This window comes from Dermochelys coriacea, chromosome 8 (assembly GCF_009764565.3).
Source record: "Dermochelys coriacea isolate rDerCor1 chromosome 8, rDerCor1.pri.v4, whole genome shotgun sequence".
NCBI lineage: Eukaryota > Metazoa > Chordata > Testudines > Dermochelyidae > Dermochelys > Dermochelys coriacea.
Genome location: NC_050075.1, coordinates 68,106,350 through 68,126,967, shown reverse-complemented (window position 1 = coordinate 68,126,967; position 20,618 = coordinate 68,106,350).

The following is a 20,618-nucleotide window of genomic DNA, read 5'->3' as shown; positions in this document are numbered from 1 at the left end:
GAGCCCTCTCCCGACCCAGACTCTCACCTCTAACCCTGCCCCTGCCCTTATCCCGCCCACCTCCCGAGATATCATTGCCACCCCTGGGACTGTCTCCTTCCCCTTTCCAACAGATGACTCCTAGGGAATGGCCTTTGTGTTTGCCCGTCCCGACCCACCAGGGGCTGCTATCCACCCTCCGCCGCCCCCTATTGCCCCAGCATTCAGGTCAACCCATCAAGAGCCCCGTCGGGGATCTGCACCCTGTCTGCCCGTCTCGCTGGGCCAGGGGGCTGTACCAAGGGCCCCATCAGGGAGCAACCAGACCATAACCCCAGCCCCCCATGCGCTGCGAGAGCAGTTGCGGGAGTTCCTAGAAGACGTCCGTGGCTCCCGCAACAAAGTCCAGCTTGCCCTCCAGCGATGGGGGGACTTGAATCAAATCCTCCGGGCCGCAAGGGCCCTCATGGGGGAGGGGAAAAGGACCGGGAGACAGGGCGCCGCGGCCTACCAGCGGGTCCGCCACTTCCGTGACTCCTTACTCACCTACGGGGTGGGTCACGGACTGTTGCGCGGCCCGCCGGGAGCCACGAGCATCCCTGCCGGCGAGGATCCCCCCCAGCCCTCCTCATGGCACCCTTTACCATCGCAACATTGAACACCCGTGGCTGTAGGATGGGTCTCCGCAGGTCCCAGGTGCTCTCCTTCCTTCGAGAGGGGAGGTACTCTGTGGTTTTCCTGCAGGAGACCCATACGGATCCGACCGCCGAAGACAGCTGGCGGCTGGATTGGGGGGACAGGGTCTACTTTAGCCACCTCACAGTTCATACGGGTGGAGTGGCGACCCTGTTCTCCCCCGACCTACGGCCCGAGGTGCTGGGGGTCGCCGAGGCTGTGCCGGGTCGCCGAGGCTGTGCCGGGTCGCCTGCTGCACCTCCGGGTCCGCATGGAGGGGCTCGTAGTCAACCTCGTCAACATCTATGCCCCAGCAGCGAGCCCGGAGCGGCTGCAATTCTATCAGCAGGCATCCGCCTTCCTCGGCACCTTGGATCCTCAGGAGTGCCTGGTCCTGGGAGGGGACTTTAACATCACCCTTGAGGAACGGGACCGCTCGTGGACCGAGCAGAGCCCAGCCGCCGTCGCCGTCCTCCAGGAGATAGTCGAACACCACTCCCTGGTGGACGTCTGGCGCGACCACCACCCAGATGACACTTCCACGTTCACCTTTGTCCGGGTGGAGGCCCATCGGTCGCGCCACTCCCGGTTGGACCGCATTTATTTATCACGCTTTCATCTTACACGAGCCCACTCCTCCAGCATCCGGCCGGCCCCATTTTCTGACCATCACATAGCCACCGTGACAGCCTCCCTATGCGCGGAGAGGCCAGGGCCGGCCTATTGGCATTTTAACAACAGCTTGCTGGAGGATGCGGGCTTCGTGGCGTCCTTCCAGGAGTTCTGGCTGGCCTGGCGAGGGCAGCGGCATGCCTTTCCCTCGGCACGGCGGTGGTGGGACGTAGGGAAGGTGCGCGCCCGGCTCTTCTGCCGTGACTACACCCGGGGCGCCAGCCGACAGAGGGATGCAGCGATAGAGCAGTTGGAACGGGAGGTCTTAGAGCTGGAGAGGCATCTGGCCGCCAGCCCCGAGGATCCACCCCTCTGCGGAGCATGCCGGGAGAAGCGGGAGGAGCTCCGGACCATCGAGGACCATCAGACCCGGGGTGCCTTTGTTCGATCCCGCATCCGTCTCCTTCGGGAGATGGATTGCGGCTCCCGCTTCTTCTACGCCCTGGAAAAAAAGAGGGGGGCTAAGAAACATATCATCTGCCTACTGGCAGAAGATGGCACCCCCCTCACGGATCCGGTGGAGATGTGCGAGAGGGCGAGAGCCTTCTACGCAAGCCTATTCTCCCCGGATCCGACCGATCCTAACGCTTGCAGAGTGCTGTGGGAGGAGCTCCCAACGGTCAGCGTGGGCGACCGAGACCGGCTAGAGCTGCCTCTCACTCTGGCCGAGTTCTCGGAAGCCCTCCGTCACATGCCCACCAATAAATCTCCGGGCATGGACGGGCTGACCGTGGAGTTCTACCGCGTGTTCTGGGACATCCTGTGCCCAGACCTAGTCACCGTCTGGGCCGAGTCTTTGCAGAGCGGGGTCCTCCCTCTTTCGTGCAGGCGAGCTGTGCTGGCCTTATTGCCGAAGAAGGGGGACCTCCGCGATTTACGAAATTGGCGTCCCGTCTCGCTCCTCAGCACGGACTACAAAATCGTGGCAAAAGCCATCTCCCTGAGGCTAGGGTCCGTGCTGGCGGACGTGGTCCACCCAGACCAGACCTACACCGTCCCGGGCCGCAGCATCTTCGACAACCTATATCTGGTCCGGGACCTATTGGAACTTGGGTGTAGGGATGGTCTGTCGTTCGCCTTCCTGTCCTTAGATCAGGAGAAGGCGTTCGACAGGATGGATCACGGGTATCTCCTGAGCACTCTGCAGGCGTTTGGCTTCGGACCCAGGTTTGTGAACTTTCTCCGGGTGCTGTACACTTCCGCAGAGTGTCTGGTAAGGCTCAACTGGACCCTGACCGAACCGGTCAACTTCTGGTGAGGAGTATGGCAGGGGTGCCCCCTCTCAGGCCAGCTGTACGCTCTGGCGATCGAGCCCTTCCTCTGTCTCCTCCGAAGGAGGTTGACAGGGTTGGTGCTGAGGGAGCCGGAGCTGCGGCTGGTCCTGTCGGCGTACGCTGATGACGTGCTCCTCATGGTCCAGGACCCGGGCGACTTGGTGCGAGTGGAGGCTTGCCAGGCCATCTATTCAGCAGCCTCCTCTGCGCAGGTCAACTGGGTCAAGAGCTCTGGCTTGGTGGTAGGGGACTGGCGGCAGGCGAGCTCCCTCCCACCCGCGCTTCAGGCCATCCGGTGGAGCACGGGTCCGCTGCTCTATCTGGGCGTTTACCTTTCTGCCACGCATCCCTCTCCGCCGGAGAACTGGCAGAATTTAGATGGCGGGGTGATAGAACGACTCTGGAAATGGACAGGACTACTCCGGTGCCTCTCCCTTCGAGGGAGAGCGTTACTGCTTAATCAACTAGTCCTGTCCATGCTCTGGTACCGGCTCAACACCCTGGTCCCGGCCCCGGCTTTCCTGACCAACCTGCGGACATCGATTCTGGAGTTCTTTTGGTCAGGACTGCACTGGGTCCCTGCAGGGGTTCTCCATCTACCTGTGGAGGAGGGAGGGCAGGGCCTCAAATGTCTGCTTACTCAGGTCCATGTCTTCCGCCTCCAGACCCTGCAGAGGCTCCTTTATTGTGCAGGTAGTCCGGCGTCGAGCATACTGGTGCATGCCTTCCTGTGCCGATTCCGAGGGCTCCGATACGACCGACAGCTCCTTTATGTCCATCCGAGAGGTCTTCCGCGAGACCTCTCCGGGCTGCCGGTCTTCTACCAGGACCTCCTCCGGACCTGGAAACTCTTTACAACGAGCAGGTCCGTGGCGGCCACCGTGGGGGCAGATCTCCTCGCGGAGCCCCTGCTACACAACCCCCAGCTCCGTTTGGAGGTGGCGGAGTCCCGCTCGGTGCGCCAGAGGTTGGTCCTGGCAGAGGTCACAAGAGTCGGAGACCTCCTGGACTTTGATCGGGGAGACTGGCTGGATCCCCTAACCTTCGCTCAGCGCATGGAGCTTTCCAGACCTTGTACTCCCCGGCGCATACTTCAGGAGGTGAAGGCCGCTTTGCCGCCCGCTGCTCAGGTTTATCTCGACCGGGTCCTGCACGAGGGCACGCCCCGCCCACCCACTACCCCAGGCCCGCCAGACCTTTTAATTGGACCCCTGCCCCGTGGACCCAACCGATCCCTTCACCCCTTCACTAGAAGCCGGCTGCACAAGATGCAGCCGGTCTGTTTTCACACCGTGCCAAGAAAACATCTCTACACGCTCGTGCTCCACACCCTTCACGCCCACACCCTCCTGTCCCGCCCCGATACAAAATGGCGGGACCTCCTGCCACCTTTGGAGGGTGAAGAGCCCCGGTGGGCCAGCCTATATTCCATCTTAGTCCCAAAGCCCGCCGGGGATGTCAGTTGGCGGCTCCTTCACGGAGCCGTGAGCACGGGCGTGTACTTGGTGCGGTTCACCACAATCCCAGACACCTGCCCCTTTTGCGGCGTGAGGGATACCCTGGCACATGTCTACCTGGAGTGTGCCAGGCTGCAGCCCCTATTCCGGCTCCTCACCAATATCTTATTACGTTTTTGGTTGCACTTCTCCCCTCACCTTCTCATTTATACACTCCTTATCCGTGGCCCCACAAAGTCACGGGATCTCCTGGTCAACCTCCTCCTGGCCCTAGCTAAAATGGCCATCTACAAAACCAGAGTGAGGAGGTTGGCCGATGGAGTCTCCTGTGACTGTGGGGCCTATTTCCGATCTTCGGTCTGTTCACGTATCCGGGCAGAGTTCCTCTGGGCGGCGTCCTCTGACTCCCTTGACGCCTTTGAAGAGCAGTGGGCGCTTTCCGGGGTTCTCTGCTCGGTGTCCCCGTCTGGTTCCCTTCGTTTGACCCTTTGACTGCACTCCTGTCCTTGTTATTTTCTTAATTGTCCCCCGGAATTTTTTGGGTATCTAGGTCCTGTGGATCCCCCTTTTAGGCTGGGGGGGATCCTTTAGCGGTGGACGTGCTTTGCCCGCCCACTTCCCAGATCCCAATAAGACTACTCTTCCATAGCCATCTGGCCTTGCCCCGTCACAGGAGACATATTGAGCTGCGTTTGTTACTATTTTTAATTGAAAACAATATGTGGACACAGTCCTGTGTGAAGGAAAGAACATAAGATTCCTACTCTATTAGGCTTCTTATTGGAGCCAGATAATACAATTCAGATATAAAATATACATGTTGGTCCACTATATTAATAGTCTATTTTTCAAGAAAATACTAAGGTCTACATGGTCAATTGTTGCTAAAATTCGTCAGACCTGCACTTTTAGGATGGATCTGAATATAGGGCTTGGTCCTACTTTCATAAAAGTTAATGGCAAAGTTCCCACTGATTTTAATAGTGCAGGATCAGGATCACAAGGAGGCTGACTGGCAGTGTACAAGAAGAGGCCAGAGTGGAAGAGGTTACATTTGTCAAAGTGGCTGATGACTAAGGAATAGCTAAGTATTTCAGCTACCGGCATAGAGACCATATGCATGACAAGCTAATTGAATATAAATTTGATTATTATGAATATATATTGTTATGGCTGTTTTTACTAACTGATTAAAACATTTATTCATGTAGACATATGAACACTGGGACTGATCCAAAGTCCACTGAAATCAATCAGTCCCACAGCATCTTGTTGAAGACTCAGGACTAGATCCTGAGCTGTGCCCAAGGAGCACTCAGGACAGCTCAAGTTGGAGGGATGTGAAGTTGACTTTAACCAATTGTTGAACTACACGAGTCCTTGAACCATTCAGGTGTTGATCCAGTACCTGGCATAAATATAGTTTGAAGGTTGCTCAGACTTTAGCTGGTTGCCAATGACTCCAAGGGAGCCTCAGCCACACCCATTTCCCCCAGCCATGTTTGCATGCCAGGAGCCAATGAAAAGGTGTAATGCAGGAGTGATTATGTTGTTTCTATGTCACCAGAAGATTCCCTGCACAGGCAGAATCCTGAACTGGCCAGCTTCAGCTCATCTTTGCACTGCCAGTGCACTCCAAAGTGCTCCATCTTATGGGAGACATAGGACCATTGAACTGGAAGTATTTACCTAGTTTCTCTAAAAGTACTTTCATGGGTACTACCAATAAGTGAACAATAAAAAACTAAATTGTATGGTAAAAAGCCCAGTATATTGATAAGCCTTTCAGAGTCAAAACAAGGTAATACTTGGATCTTCTGCAATGGTCACAATTAAGCAGTCAACATTAGTTAAACAGTTCCACCATGAGTCCTGAGAGAAACAGTTATTTCCTGTTCTAAATATATAAATGAAATGTCGTATTACTATTTATTATTTGTATTATGGTAGCACCTAAGCGGCGTTACCAAGATCAGAGCCCCATTGTTCTTTGCACTCTATGGACAAAACGAAGAAAGGAGTGCAGCAGAATACCGACCTTGGATTTCAGAAAAGCAGACTTTGACTCCCTCAGGTAACTGATGGGCAGGATCCCCTGGGAGAATAACATGAGGGGGAAAGGAGTCCAGGAGAGCTGGCTGTATTTTAAAGAATCCTTATTGAGGTTGCAGGAACAAACCATCCCGATGTGTAAAAGAATAGCAAATATGGCTGGTAACCAGCTTGGCTCAACATTGAGATCCTGGCTGATCTTAAACACAAAAAAGAAGCTTACAAGAAGTGGAAGCTAGGACAAATGTCCAGGGAGGAGTATAAAAATATTGCTCAGGCATGCAGGAGTGAAATCAGGAAGGCTAAATCACAATTGGAGTTGCAACTAGCAAGGGATGTTAAGAGTAACAAGAATGGTTTCTACAGGTATGTTAGCAACAAGAAGGTGGTCAGGGAAAGTGTGGGACCCTTACTGAATGGGGGAGGCAACCTAGTGACAGAGGATGTGGAAAAAGCTAATGTACTCAATACTTTTCTCTCTGTCTTCACAAACAAGGTCAGTTCCCAGACTACTGTACTGGGCAGCACAGTATGGGGAGGAGGTGAGCAGCCCTCTGTGGAGAAAAAAGTGGATCAGGACTATTTAGAAAAGCTGGACGAGCACAAGTCCATGGGGCCGGATACACTGCATCTGAGGGTGCTAAAGGAGCTGGCGGATGTGATTGCAGAGCCATTGACCATTATCTTTGAAAACTCATGGTGATTGGGGAAGGTCCCAGATGACTGGAAAAAGGCTAATGTAGCGCCCATCTTTAAAAAAAGGGAAGGAGGAGGATCCAGGGAACTACAGGCCAGTCAGCCTCATCTCAGTCCCTGGAAAAATCATGAAGCAGGTCCTCAAGGAATCAATTCTGAAGCATCTTAGAGGACAGGAAAATGATCAGGAATAGTCAACATGGATTCACCAAGGGCAAATCACGCCTGACTAACGTAATTCATAGATTCATAGATACTAAGGTCAGAAGGGACCATTCTGATCATCTAGTCCGACTCCTGCAAAACGCAGGCCACAGAATCTCATCCACCCATTCCCACGAAAAACCTCACCTATGTTTGAGCTACTGAAGTCCTCAAATTGTGGTTTAAAGACTTCAAGGAGCAGAGAATCCTCCCTCAAGTGACCCGTGCCCCATGCTACAGAGGAAGGCGAAAAACCTCCAGTGCCTCTCCAATCTGCCCTGGAGGAAAATTCCTTCCCGACCCCAAATATGGTGATCAGCTAAACCCTGAGTCTATGGGCAAGATTCACCAGCCAGATACTACAGAAAATTCTTTCCTGGGTAACTCAGATCCCATCCATCTAATATCCCATCTCAGGGGATTAGGCCTATTTACCCTGAATATTTAAAGATCAATTAATTACCAAAATCACATTATCCCATCATACCATCTCCTCCATAAACTTATCGAGTAGAATCTTAAAGCCAGATAGATCTTTTGCCCCCACTGCTTCCCTGGAAGGCTATTCCAAAACTTCACTCCTCTGATGGTTAGAAACCTTCGTCTAATTTCAAGTCTAAACTTCCTGGTGGCCAGTTTATACCCATTTGTTCTTGTGTCCACATTGGTGCTGAGCTTAAATAATTCCTCTCCCTCTCCTGTATTTATCCCTCTGATATATTTATAGAGAGCAATCATATCTTCCCTCAACCCTCTTTTAGTTAGGCTAAACAAGCCAAGCTCCTTAAGTCTCCTTTCATAAGACAAGTTTTCCATTCCTCGGATCATCCTAGTAGCCCTTCTCCGTACCTGCTCCAGTTTGAATTCATCCTTTTTAAACATGGGAGACCAGAACTGCACACAGTATTCTAGGTGAGGTCTCATCAGTGCCTTGTATAATGGTACTAAAACCTCCTTATCCCTACTGGAAATGCCTCTCCTTATGCATCTCAAAACCGCATTAGCTTTTTTCACAGCCATGTCACATTGGCAGCTCACAGTCATCCTATGATCAACCAATACTCCAAGGTCCTTCTCCTCTTCTGTTACTTCTAATTGATGCGTCCCCAACTTATAACTAAAATTCTTGTTATTAATCCCTAAATGCATAACCTTACACTTGCCACTATTAAATTTCATCCTATTACTATTATTCCAGTTTACAAGGTCATCCAGATCCTCCTGTATAATATTCTGATCCTTCTCTGAATTGGCAATACCTCCCAGCTTTGTATCATCTGCAAACTTTATTAGCACACTCCCACTTTTTTGTGCCAAGGTCAGTAATAAAAAGATTAAATAAGATTGGTCCCAAAACCGATCCCTGAGGAACTCCACTGGTAACCTCCCTCCAGCCTGACAGTTCGCCTTTCAGTAGGACCCGTTGCAGTCTCCCCTTTAACCAATTCCTTATCCACCGTTTGATGTTCATATTGATCCCCATCTTCTCCAATTTAACTAATAATTCCCCATGTGGCACGGTATCAAACGCCTTACTGAAATCTAGGTAAATTAGGTCCACTGCGTTTCTTTTATCTAAAAAATCTGTTACTTTTTCAAAAAAGGAGATCAGGTTGGTTTGGCACGATCTACCTTTTGTAAAACCATGTTGTATTTTGTCCCATTTACCATTGACTTCAATGTCCTTAACTAATTTCTCCTTCAAAATTTTTTCCAGGATCTTGCATACTACAGATGTCAAACTAACTGGCCTGTAGTTACCCGGATCACTTTTTTTCCCTTTCTTAAAAATAGGAACTATATTAGCAATTCTCCAATCATTCGGTACAACTCCTGTGTTTACAGATTCATTAAAAATTCTTGCTAATGGGCTTGCAATTTCAGGTGCCAATTCCTTTAATATTCTTGGATGAAGATTATCTGGGCTCCCCGATTTAGTCCCATTAAGCTGTTTGAGTTTCGCTTCTACCTCAGATATGGTAATATCTACCTCCATATCCTCATTCCCATTTGTCATGCTACCATTATCCCTAAGATCCTCTTTAGCCTTATTAAAGACTGAGGCAAAGTATTTGTTTAGATATTGGGCCATGCCTAGATTATCTTTAACCTCTACTCCATCCTCAGTGTTTAGCGGCCCCACTTCTTCTTTCTTAGTTTTCTTCTTATTATATGGCTATAGAACCTTTTACTATTGGTTTTAATTCCCTTTGCAAAGTCCACCTCTACTTGACTTTTAGCCTGTCTCACTTTATCCCTACATGTTCTGACCTCAATAAGGTAGCTTTCCTTGCTGATCCCGCCCATCTTCCACTCCCTGTATGCTTTCTGCTTCTTCTTAATCACCTCTCTAAGATGCTTGCTCATCCAGCTTGGTCTACAACTCCTGCCTATGAATTTTTTCCCCTTTCTTGGGATACAGGCTTCCGATAGCTTCTGCAGCTTTGATTTAAAGTAATCCCAGGCCTCCTCTACCTTTAGATCCATAAATTCTTCAGTCCAATCCATTTCCCTAACTAATTTCCTTAATTTTTGAAAGTCAGCCCTTTTGAAATCCAAAACTCTAGTTGCCGATTTATTTTTGTTAATCCTTCCGTTCAGTTTGAACTGAATTAGCTCATGATCACTTGAGCCAAGATTATCCCCTACAACCATTTCTTCTATGAGGTCCTCGCTACTCACCAAAATTAAATCTAAAATGGCATCCCCTCTAGTCGGTTCAGCAACTACTTGATGAAGGAATCCATCAGCTATCGCATCTAGGAAAATCTGAGCCCTATTATTATTACTAGCACTGGTCCTCCAGTCCAAATCTGAGAAGTTAAAGTCTCCCATGATCACGCAGTTTCCATTAGTATTTACTTTATTAAAAACATTAAAAAGGGCTCTGTCCATATCCAGATTAGATCCCGGAGGTCTATAGCACACCCCAAGCACTATCGTAGGAGAGGCTCCACTAGTTATCTTCCCCAATGTAATTTTTGCCCAGACGGACTCTGTCTTATCCATTGCATTGCTTCTTATTTCTTTACATTCTACCTCATCATTGATATACAATGCTACTCCACCACCTTTACCTTTATTTCTGTCTTTCCTAAACAGCACATACCCTTCAATACCTGTAGTCCAGTCATGACTACTATTCCACCATGTTTCTGTTATCCCTATAATAATTACCTTCTATGATGAGATAACTGGCTCTGTGGATGAGGGGAAAGCAGTGGACGTATTATTCCTTGACTTTAGCAAAGCTTTTGATTTGGTCTCCCACAGTATTCTTACCAGCAAATTAAAGAAGCATGGGCTGGATGAATGGATTGTAAGGTGGATAGAAAGCTGACTAAATTTTCAGTGATAGTGATCAATGGCTCCATGTCTAGTTGGCAGCCGGTATCCAGCGGAGTGCCCCAAGGGTAGGTCCTGGGGCCGGTTTTGTTCAATATCTTCATTAATGATCTGGTGTGGATTGCACCCTCAGCAAGTTTGCAGATGACTCTAAACTGGGAGGAGTGGTAGATATGCTGGAGGGTAGGGATAGGATACAGAGGGATCTAGACAAATTAGAAGATTGGGCCAAAAGAAATCTGATGAGGTTCAACAAGGACAAGTGCAGAGTCCTGCACTTAGGATGGAAGAATCTCATGTACTGCTACAGACTAGGGACTGAGTGGCAAGGCAGCAGTTCTGCAGAAAAGGACCTACGGGTTACAGTGGATGAAAAGCTGGATATGAGTCAACAGTGTGCCCTTGTTGCCAAGAAGGCTAACAGCATTTTGGGCTGTATAAGTAGGAACATTGCCAGCAGATTGAGGGACATGATCATTCCCCTCTATTTGGCATTGGTGAGGCCTCATCTGGAGTACTGTGTCCAGTTTGAGGCCCCACACTACAAGAAGGATGTGGAAAAATTGGAAAGAGTCCAGTGGATGACAACAAAAATTATTAGGGGCTGGAGCACGATTTATGAGGAGAGGCTGACGGAACTGGGATTATTTAGTCTGCAGAAGACAAGAATGAGGGGGGTTTGATAGCTACTTTCAACTACCTGAAAGGAGGTTCCAAAGAGGATGGATCTAGACTGTTCTCAGTGGTAGCAGATAACAGAACAAGGAGTAATGGCCTCAAGTTGCAGTGGGGGAGGTTTAGGTTGGATATTAGGAAAAAAACTTTTTCACTAGGAGGGTGGTGAAGCACTGGATTGGGTTACCTAGGGAGCTGATGGAATCTCCTTCCGTAGAGATTTTTAAGGTCAGGATTGACAAAGCCCTGGCTGGGATGATTTAGTTGGGGATTGGTCCTGCTTTGAGCAGGGCGTTGGACTAGATGACCTCCTGAGGTGCCTTCCAACCCTGATATTCTATGATTCTATGACACAAACTGTAACAGTTCTCTGGTTACCCAGGAGTGTGAGTCTTCTTGTTACCTCCTGCTTCTAGTGAAGAGGAGTCTTTCCTGTGGAAGATGGGTGTCCACTCCCTGCCACCATCAGCCTTTCAGCCACTCAAGCACTCTCTTCTGGGCTCTGACAGCCTTAACTTCCCAAGTCCCTCTGAATCTTTTCTCTGTGATATCCAGTCCCTGATACTTGCTATGCACAGAAATTCCAGATTCTCTGCACCCAAAGGTGTGCTGTACCTCAATTTACAAGTTTTACCTTAAGCCCCCACTCTTGTAAACCACTCAGCACTTGTGAGCAGTTATTATAAAAAAAAGTAGGTTTATTGAAGAAAGAATGAAGATTTAACTGGAAATGAGAGAAAGTGATGGAAAAAAGGGGTTACAACACAAATCATAAAACATGAACCTGGGCCAATAGTTAACTTCCCTATATAATAAAATAGATCTTCCCACCCCTGCCCAAAGTTCAGTCTGTTGCAGACATAGGCGCCGACTCCATGGATGCTTCAGGGCTGGAGAGCAAAATTAGCGGGTGCTTATCACCCATCGGCAGCCAAGCTCCCCTCCCTCCCCCCTTCACTACCACTCACCGGTGGCACCCACTGATCAAATCCTCCCCCTCCCTCCAAGCGCCTCCTGAATACTTCAGAACAGCTGTTTCATGGTGTGCAAGAGGCACTGGGCAGGGGGAAGAGGCTGCCCAGAGGTGGGGCCTTGGGGGAAGGGGTGGAGTGTGGGAAGGGGTGGAGTGTGGGCAGGGCGTAAGTGAAGTTGGGACTGGAAGAGGCAGGGCCAGGAAAAATTAGAAGTCAGCATCTGTGGTTGCAGAGCTGGCTGGTTTCACAAGATCCAGATGTCCATAAAAGCCTCCACTCCTTGGGATTTCCTCAGTGAATGGAATCTAGAGTGCCTTTCTCTACACTCTGTTATACTGAAACAATCTTTTGTCTTTATTCACAGCTAGGGCATCTCCCTATAACATTCCTTTTCACCTGCGATTTAGATCGTTTGCAATGGTCTCTGATGGTTTTCCATTGACTGTTCTGGGAACGTGGCAAGGGTAGACAACAGAACCATTCAATACCTTGCCAGCTGACTAGGGTGGGTTTACCATTACCTCTTCCTAGGCCATCACCTAGATAAATTATCCCTCGTGACTAATTTTTATTCCACTTCCATAAAGCATGCTTTCAATTTAAATACATTATTCCCTAAATATTGTCTGTACATCCATCTCACAATGATTGAGAGTCTTTCTGTAGATTACTAGCTTTCTGTACATGCTTATATTATTCTTTATAGATTAATATCCTATAAAACATGTTTGGTGTAGTGAGTTTGTCAAGTGTGAGGTGGGAGTTGTTTGCAAATAGCGAACCAGTTGGCAAGGAGTCTCTGGGTCACACATAAAAAGAAAATCTATTCTTTAAGTGCCTACAATCTAAACAGGTGGAAGAGGAAACCAGGACCCAGAGTGACTTGCCCTAAGCCAGAGGGATCAGTGGCATAGCAAATAACAGAACTCATGTCCCAGTCCAGTACCATGTCCAGTGGACTCTGTCAGATATAATGTAACTGGATTTTTTTATGGTAACAACTGCATTTTTATTTGGAAGACATTTAGGGATTGGGAATGTTTATGTCCAGTGTATTTAATGGACACACTTGAGGAAGAAATACATGGCAAACAATACATTTAGAGGATGAGAGATGCAGAAATTGAAAGTTTTTAACATAATAGAGAAAAACAGAAGATATTTAAAACATGAGCCAGAAAAATCTCATTTTGAATCCTGACACTTTGAAAAACTCTGACAGCAAAATGATAGTGAGAACATTAAAAATACACAACTATTCTAATATGTAACTAAAAAAGAACTGTCAACAATACAAGTGAAATCTGCAAAAAGTTCAGCCAACTTCAGATTTTCCTGTTTCATTTTTAGAGTAAAAAGAAATGACTTTCAGGAAATTGACTTTGTTTGATTTGTGCTTCCGAAGCACTTTGCATGTATGAAGCAAAATTGACTGAAAGCGCAAAGAAAGGGTCACTCTTCCCTTCTGATAATATGTATTTCATAAAATCCCCAGCAAGTTTTCACCACTGCAACTATTCACTGTCATGACCACTGAATGGAAAGTGCCAGAAGCAGATAGAAAAGGATATATATTATCCAGTCTAGTTTTAATGTGCTATCCATAAGTATCTGGTGAATAGCATAGTATTTTAAAGTCTTTTCTAGTCAATGTCTGCATTTCTCTCTGTAAAACTAGACAAAGAGAAGAAGCTTAGAAAGAGTATAGATAAAGCCACTTAAGTGTATTGATTTTTTTAACAGAATCCTTCAATGCAGTTGGGAATGCATAGCACAGATTAATAAAATGGAGCGTGCAAGAGGGTGAGAAAAAGACCTAGCTAAATCATACTTTCAGATGCCAGGATTTGGCTCTTAATATACTAAAGATAAAGAAGAGAAGCAGGTAAGGAAAAGAAAACATCAGCTAAGTTCAACATAGCAAAAAGAAAACATGAATTAAAAGCTCTCAGATTAATCCACATGATATAGCTATATTTTTACAAAATATTTCTTTCGTTGACAGCAGAATTGCTTATCTCACATGCCTTTGTTCTACCAACCCAGTGGATCAAAAGACAGCCAAAAAAGAAGAGGATAATTATTTTAGTTTGTGGAAAGGAAGACTGTATTACTCTTGACTGGAGAGAATTGAAACAAACAGTTCTTAAATGGCTAATATCTTTCATGGAAACCAAGGAATTCTTTGAATGCAAAAATCAACAAAATAGGTAGACAATTGGGAACACTGTGGCAGTGCTATCCATGTTTGGAAGGAAATTACTTTAAAAACGTTTATTCATTTGGCCACTTCTTTAGTTTCATTGGGCCTCTCAGCCGAGTTTTCAGAATGTCCTCATCCCAAGACTTGTCTACATTTAAAACGCTGCGGCTGAACCACTGCTGCTGCTCCACTGCAACACTTTGGTGAAGACACTACCTACGCCAACGGGAGGGTTCTCCCATCAGCGTAGGAAAACCACCTCCCCAAGAGCTACGTCAATGGGAGCTACGTCAAAGGGAGAATTTTCTCATCAACCTACCACTGCCTACACCAGGGGTTTAGGTTGGTTTAACGGTGTCGTTCATGGATCTGGATTTTTCACATCCCTGAATGGCGTAGTTATACTGAGCTAATTTTCTTATGTAGACCAGGATCCAGTCTCCACATTTGCAACCAGTTTCTCAGCATGCACATTTAAATTTGAGGAAAGCGAGAACACAGAATGGTGGATGCAAATTTAGAGGTATGCACTTGGAAATCTGGCCTTTTGTGTTGATGGAAATGCAGTTATGTAATTGAGATGTTATTAAAGTAGGTTTTACTGTATTTTCTAGATTGTAAGTCTATTTGAATGTGCTTAGCCCTTCTGTCAGCAAAGATAACCATCCCACTGTAATAAATGCATGAGTATCTTGTGTCTTCAGCCTGAATGAATGGAAGAGTAGCAGTAAAATATGTAAAGTCCCATCCCACAGAATCTATTGAATTTGTACATCAACATGTAGAGATAATTATTATATAGAATGTTTTTACACTTATATATTAGTTCCTATTGATAATTGCTAAAGGCTTCAGAATGCAGATACACAGTAGTGGGTAGTGGAGGCAACCCAGACCAATCCCAATCCTTTTTTGGATACTGCATTATAATAGAAAACATTCCTGTTTATTCAGCAGGAGATGTGAGTGATAAGTAGCAATCCAAATCATGTTTTATGTGAGCAATTAATATTAAACCATTCCACTAAAATTAAACCATTCCAGAACAACTAACAAAACCAGTGACTAGTGTCAAATACTTACCAAAATCCAGTGAGACAGTAGGGTTTGCATACTTTTGGCCACATGTAAATGTGCCATATGCATATTGTATATATACACACACTATATTGATACATAAATTCTTTATATAAAATGTTCCTGTGGCCCTAAGTTGTGCTTCTGACAAGGGAAATCACTTGTGGAGCATTGCAGCACACTAATGGCCCTCTACATACCTCACAAGAGGCATGCAGGGGTATGACTGGATGACAAAATCTTTGTCTGATAGTACAAATGAATACGCATTTACATAGCGCTTTTCATCCACAGATCTCAAAACATTTTACATAATTGACTGAGTATTGTTAGCCATATATTGCAGATGGTGAATCTGAGGCACAGAAAAGTTGTGTGATTTGTCTCAGGTCAGATGACAATTCATGACAGAGTTGAGAACAGAACCCAGAGCTCCTGACTCCTAGTTTGGCCCTGTGATTGGGGTGTACAAATCCCACATCAGAAAGAGCTACTCTGTGATCAGTTGGCCCAACCCTGCCACACTAGCAAAATATGCATGGACTGGAGGAAGAGCATAAAAAGAATGCAGAGTAGCTCAGTAGAAAACTAACAGGGGAAGTGAAGAGGCCTATACTTAGAGCTCCTGGGAAGGAGCACTGCAGGAGCTCCAGCTGCCCAAGGTCTGACTAAAATGACTTGGTCAAACGCACAAAGTGGGGACTTGCGATTCTGCAAAGGTCTGACACTTTACCTCTGAGTTCGGTTATTTAATATGTTTACTTTATCCATTGGCAAGAGAGGGGGACTGGTAAGAAGTGATGGAGGGACACAGCAGTATTGCACTTTGGGGTACATGACTTAGCTGCTTACCCCCGGGCTCTGGATCACAACCTGGTGGACAGTGTGGGCCCTACTAACCCCTAGGGAGTGCCAAAGATAGAAGTCTACCCCTATTGCAGGTTAGGTTAGACTGTTACCAAAGATCACATTTTTGCTATCCCAAAGCAGAAATGCTTTGCACATAATTACTGCATAGTAATTCTGTTAAAATACAGGAATATTTCTTATTCGGAACAGCTGCATTTTTTCTGTAAGAGAAGAGGAGAAAAGAAGCTTAGAATAGCTATAGATAAAGCCACTTCAGGATTTTTTTTTTAATAGAAAGTCACTCAGCAAAGCTAGGTTTGCACAGCGCAAATTAATAAAATGGAACAAACAGACCTTTATAAATCAAGATTACAGATTAAAGGATTTGCCACTGAAAATTCTCTAAAAATAAAAGTGGGTAAAGCTTTTAGCAACACCTAAATTGGAGCAGCATAAAGAAAAACATTCCACTGATTAAAAGTTCTTGGATTAATCTATGTGATGTTGCTGTCATATTTTCACTGTTCTGGCAAAAAGAGGATTTGGTTATTACATTTGCCTTTGTTCTTCCAATAGTAGATTAAAAGCAGACATAAAACAGGATAGGATTCTTTTGTTTTCCTCTTTATCACTTCACTACTATTTACTCAAGATTCCTTGCAAATTAATGAAAGCTCAAGTGATGTACAATTTAATGTTGAAAAGGCCAGGTTATTTCAATTACATTCAAGGGGTTTTGAAAACATATATAGACAATGAAAGGTATATATACATATATACAATGCATATATACAATGCATATATACATATGGTGCATATATACAATGAAAGGTAAAATGGGAGTTTTAGGCATGCTGGTAATCCAAAAGTAGTCAATTACAATACATCCACATGAGTGGATATGCACAAGGCTAATTTTCAGTGTAATATGTAAAGAACTATACCGTGTATGCACAAGTTGGATGCATAACTCATTTACCTTATTTTTAGTTAATAGGAAATTAAGAAAACATGTATACATGTCTGAAGATTTTCTTTTAGAAATTTCAGAGACTTCTTGTATTTTAAGGTCTCAATTTGAAATAGCAATTCATGAAGACAGCATGTGGTACGATAAATTAGCACACTAGACTTCTGCCTGCGGACACTTGGGTTAGTATCCTGGCATTTCATTACAAATTAAAGGTATTTTCCCCTTTTGCTGACATCATAAATCATCACACAATTTGGTACAGTTGACAGTGTCAGCTCACCACACACACACAGGACTATAAATGCAAGAATATGAATTAACAGATCTATTGAAATAAACACCTGAGATGAGATTTCCTCAGAAGTTTGGAATAGAAGGATCATTGCTGGAATCCAAGTAAGTTCATGACTTAGACCTAGATCATCTTTCTGTGATGTTTTAAGACAGACCACTCTTCCTGGGTGGCTCTTTCCTTGCCTGCCTGAAGGAAATTTGATTTCTTCCAAACCACCATTCCCTCATCCCTGAAAAAGGAAGTTCCATAGTTCTAAGGACCACGTTTGAGGAAATGGCAGGGCGGTGGGATCATGTATCAAACCCTTTGACCTTCCTTGTGCAGCTCCCTATATGCCCTGGGATGGCCCTTAAACAGGAGGGCTTCAGCTTCATTGCAGTGTATTGGACTAGATCCTCATCTGGTATAAATTAGAGTAGCTCCATCAAAGTCAATAGAGCAATACTCATTTACGCCAACGGAGGATCTGGCTCGTATATTCTCAAAAGGTCCAAACCTGACTGTCATTGGTCAGGCTAGGTGAGCAAGGCTTGCAGAACTAGACCTAATACGTGTGTATCCATTTTAAAAATACACAGCCACTAACAACAAAAAAATCAAATGTGAAGGGCTGCAAGTCACACCAATGATGTTTGCACACAAGTTACCCATTCTGAGATATTTTCTTATGTATGTTGCAAACTGATAGACAACAAAATATCTCCCCTCACCTGGTTTTCTTTTCTGCCCCGGTGTCCCAACAGAAATATATAGTTGACTCTGAAACTCTCTATTTCAAAATGTCTTCATATGTGGCTTCTCTTCATTGTTACTGGACCAGGGGTCATTTTAAAGAGACACAGAATGCTTTCATTATAATTACTGAAATACTAGTTATGTGTTAGGAAAATAAACAAAATCTTGGCAGACTCTCTCAACAACAGCCCATTGTTTAATAACAAAACACCAACACATTTCCTTTTTGTTAATGTCCAGAACAAATTAGACTATTATAAGTATCACCCAGGAATAGAAGAAAATATTTTTTGACACTGATAGATTGGAATTAAAAAATAAATGAATTTGATACATTATAGATACTTGCTTTCATAATTGCAATTACTAGGTGTCAGAATTTCAGTGCAAATCTCATGTTGAATATTATTTTCCAACTTCCCTTGACAAACAGATGGTCTTCTCCAATGAGAGAAAGCAAGCGAGAGATTGAGAGAGAGAGAGCGAGAAAGAATGAAGCCGTGGTTTATTCTGACAGTATAAATTAAAGATAAATTAAGCATTTCTTCAGTCTCAGTTTAAATGGAACATTTTGGGACCAAATCAGTTTTTGACAACGTTTGGCTTCCATACTATAGAATCCCACACAATGCCACAGAGGCCTTCAACAGCCCGGCATGACCATCTGCAACGTAGGAGCCTGAACATATTTTTTTTCTTTAAAGTGAATTGTACCCTTTGATGGTAGCTACTCAGGTACTAAAATTATCCAGCAGTGCAAATGTTTGCTTTTAAAAAAGATGGGAGACGTGTGTGTCTGTGGGAGTAGGGGGAGACAATAATTATATAATTGCTTTGTAGAGGACTAGATTTTACCATTTAGGTATAGGCTATAGTGAAAGTGTCTCACAAAGCTCTCTGGCATACAGAGGAAGCAGGTCCAAAACTATATTCCTCTGTGTTCTGATACTTGCACCCCACCAATTAGAGCTGGACGAATTTTTTTGACCACAACTTTTTGAGTGAGAAACGCGGACTCAGTGACACAAACTTTTAATGAATTTGTGCAAATTTTGCTTAATTATTTCAGTTGAGGGGAAAAAACTAAAAAAAATAATTCCCCCATTTGAAATGTGTCCAGTGACACAACTTTTTGTTTCAAAACTTCCTTTAATAAGTTTTAAAATTAAAAATGTTAAAACTACTCAAAATCTAAAAGCATTTCATTTCAACTCACCTTACCACCACCCTTTCCCATACACCATTTTTAATTTTTATTATTTACTCTTTCATTTGCCAAAAAAAAATAATGCTTAGGTTGACCTGAACATTTTAAAAACTTTTCTGAATTGCCAGTGAGCTGAAAAATCTGTTATTTGTACAGCTCCCTGCACTCAGTTGGGACGGGGGCAGAGTCATAGACCCAGCCCTCGTGAACCCATCTTTTCCTACTTAGTCGTGTTGTGTAATCCCCAGAAAGTTGGGAAGGAACAGACCTTGGCTTCTCATAACCATGGGGTATGCAGTTCTATCTGGCTTGTCTACAGGATGTGCAAGTTAGGGCCTAAGGGGCTCCTTACACCTTCCCCTGCATTGGGCACCCATGGAAGACCTGGCATCCTTAGTGCCTTTTAGAGAAGCGATCCTAGCCCACTCCCCACTTGCTCAGATGACAAATAGTAATAACAATACTCAGCTTTTGTGCCTGTACTGTCCATTACATACTGTAGAAGTAAAGTATTAGAAAAGCAGTTGGTGAAGAAAGGGGAACAACAATAATTTAAAAAGCCAGTTTGTCTGATCCCTGTGTTCCCACTGACTTTCAGACCACTTAGGCTATGTCTACATGGCAAAAAGCAAACAAACAAACAAAAACAAGTGTGGTAGCAAGACTTGGACTCTCATAATGGTGCTACTACACCATGGCACACAGTATAAACCTACTGCTGGGCAGGTGCTGGACACCTTTGTGTTCTATGGCCATCATTTAACAAGCAGATACTTTTTGTCTGTAGATTAGTTGAATTAAATATGCATGTTAGTCATTAACTAATCAATAAATTTACTGCAATGAAAACTAACTAGCCTACCTATATGGGGTCCAATCCTGTGGTCTGCTGAGCAGTCTCAATTCCATCAGCAGCATTTCAGCACTTTACAGGAAGGGGCTCTTTTAAGTAGTCAGTCATTTTTTGTGAGATGAATTTTAAAACTCAATAACATTCTTGTTTGCTTTGTCTTTTAAAAATAATATGAAATTAATCTTTCTAGGCAATAATAACTGAATTGCTGTAAATAGGACACTCTGTTATAAGAGATACTAGCACAATATGATGTTATGACACTACAGCTGTTTGTACAGAAATTCAATCCTCATTAGAACTATTTATTAAAAATCAAAGTTCTTCTGCTGAAGATCACCAACGCATTTAAGCAGGCCTATGGATATCCAACATATACCCATGCCATTTATTTGTTAAAAAACATCTACAAACAAAAATCAT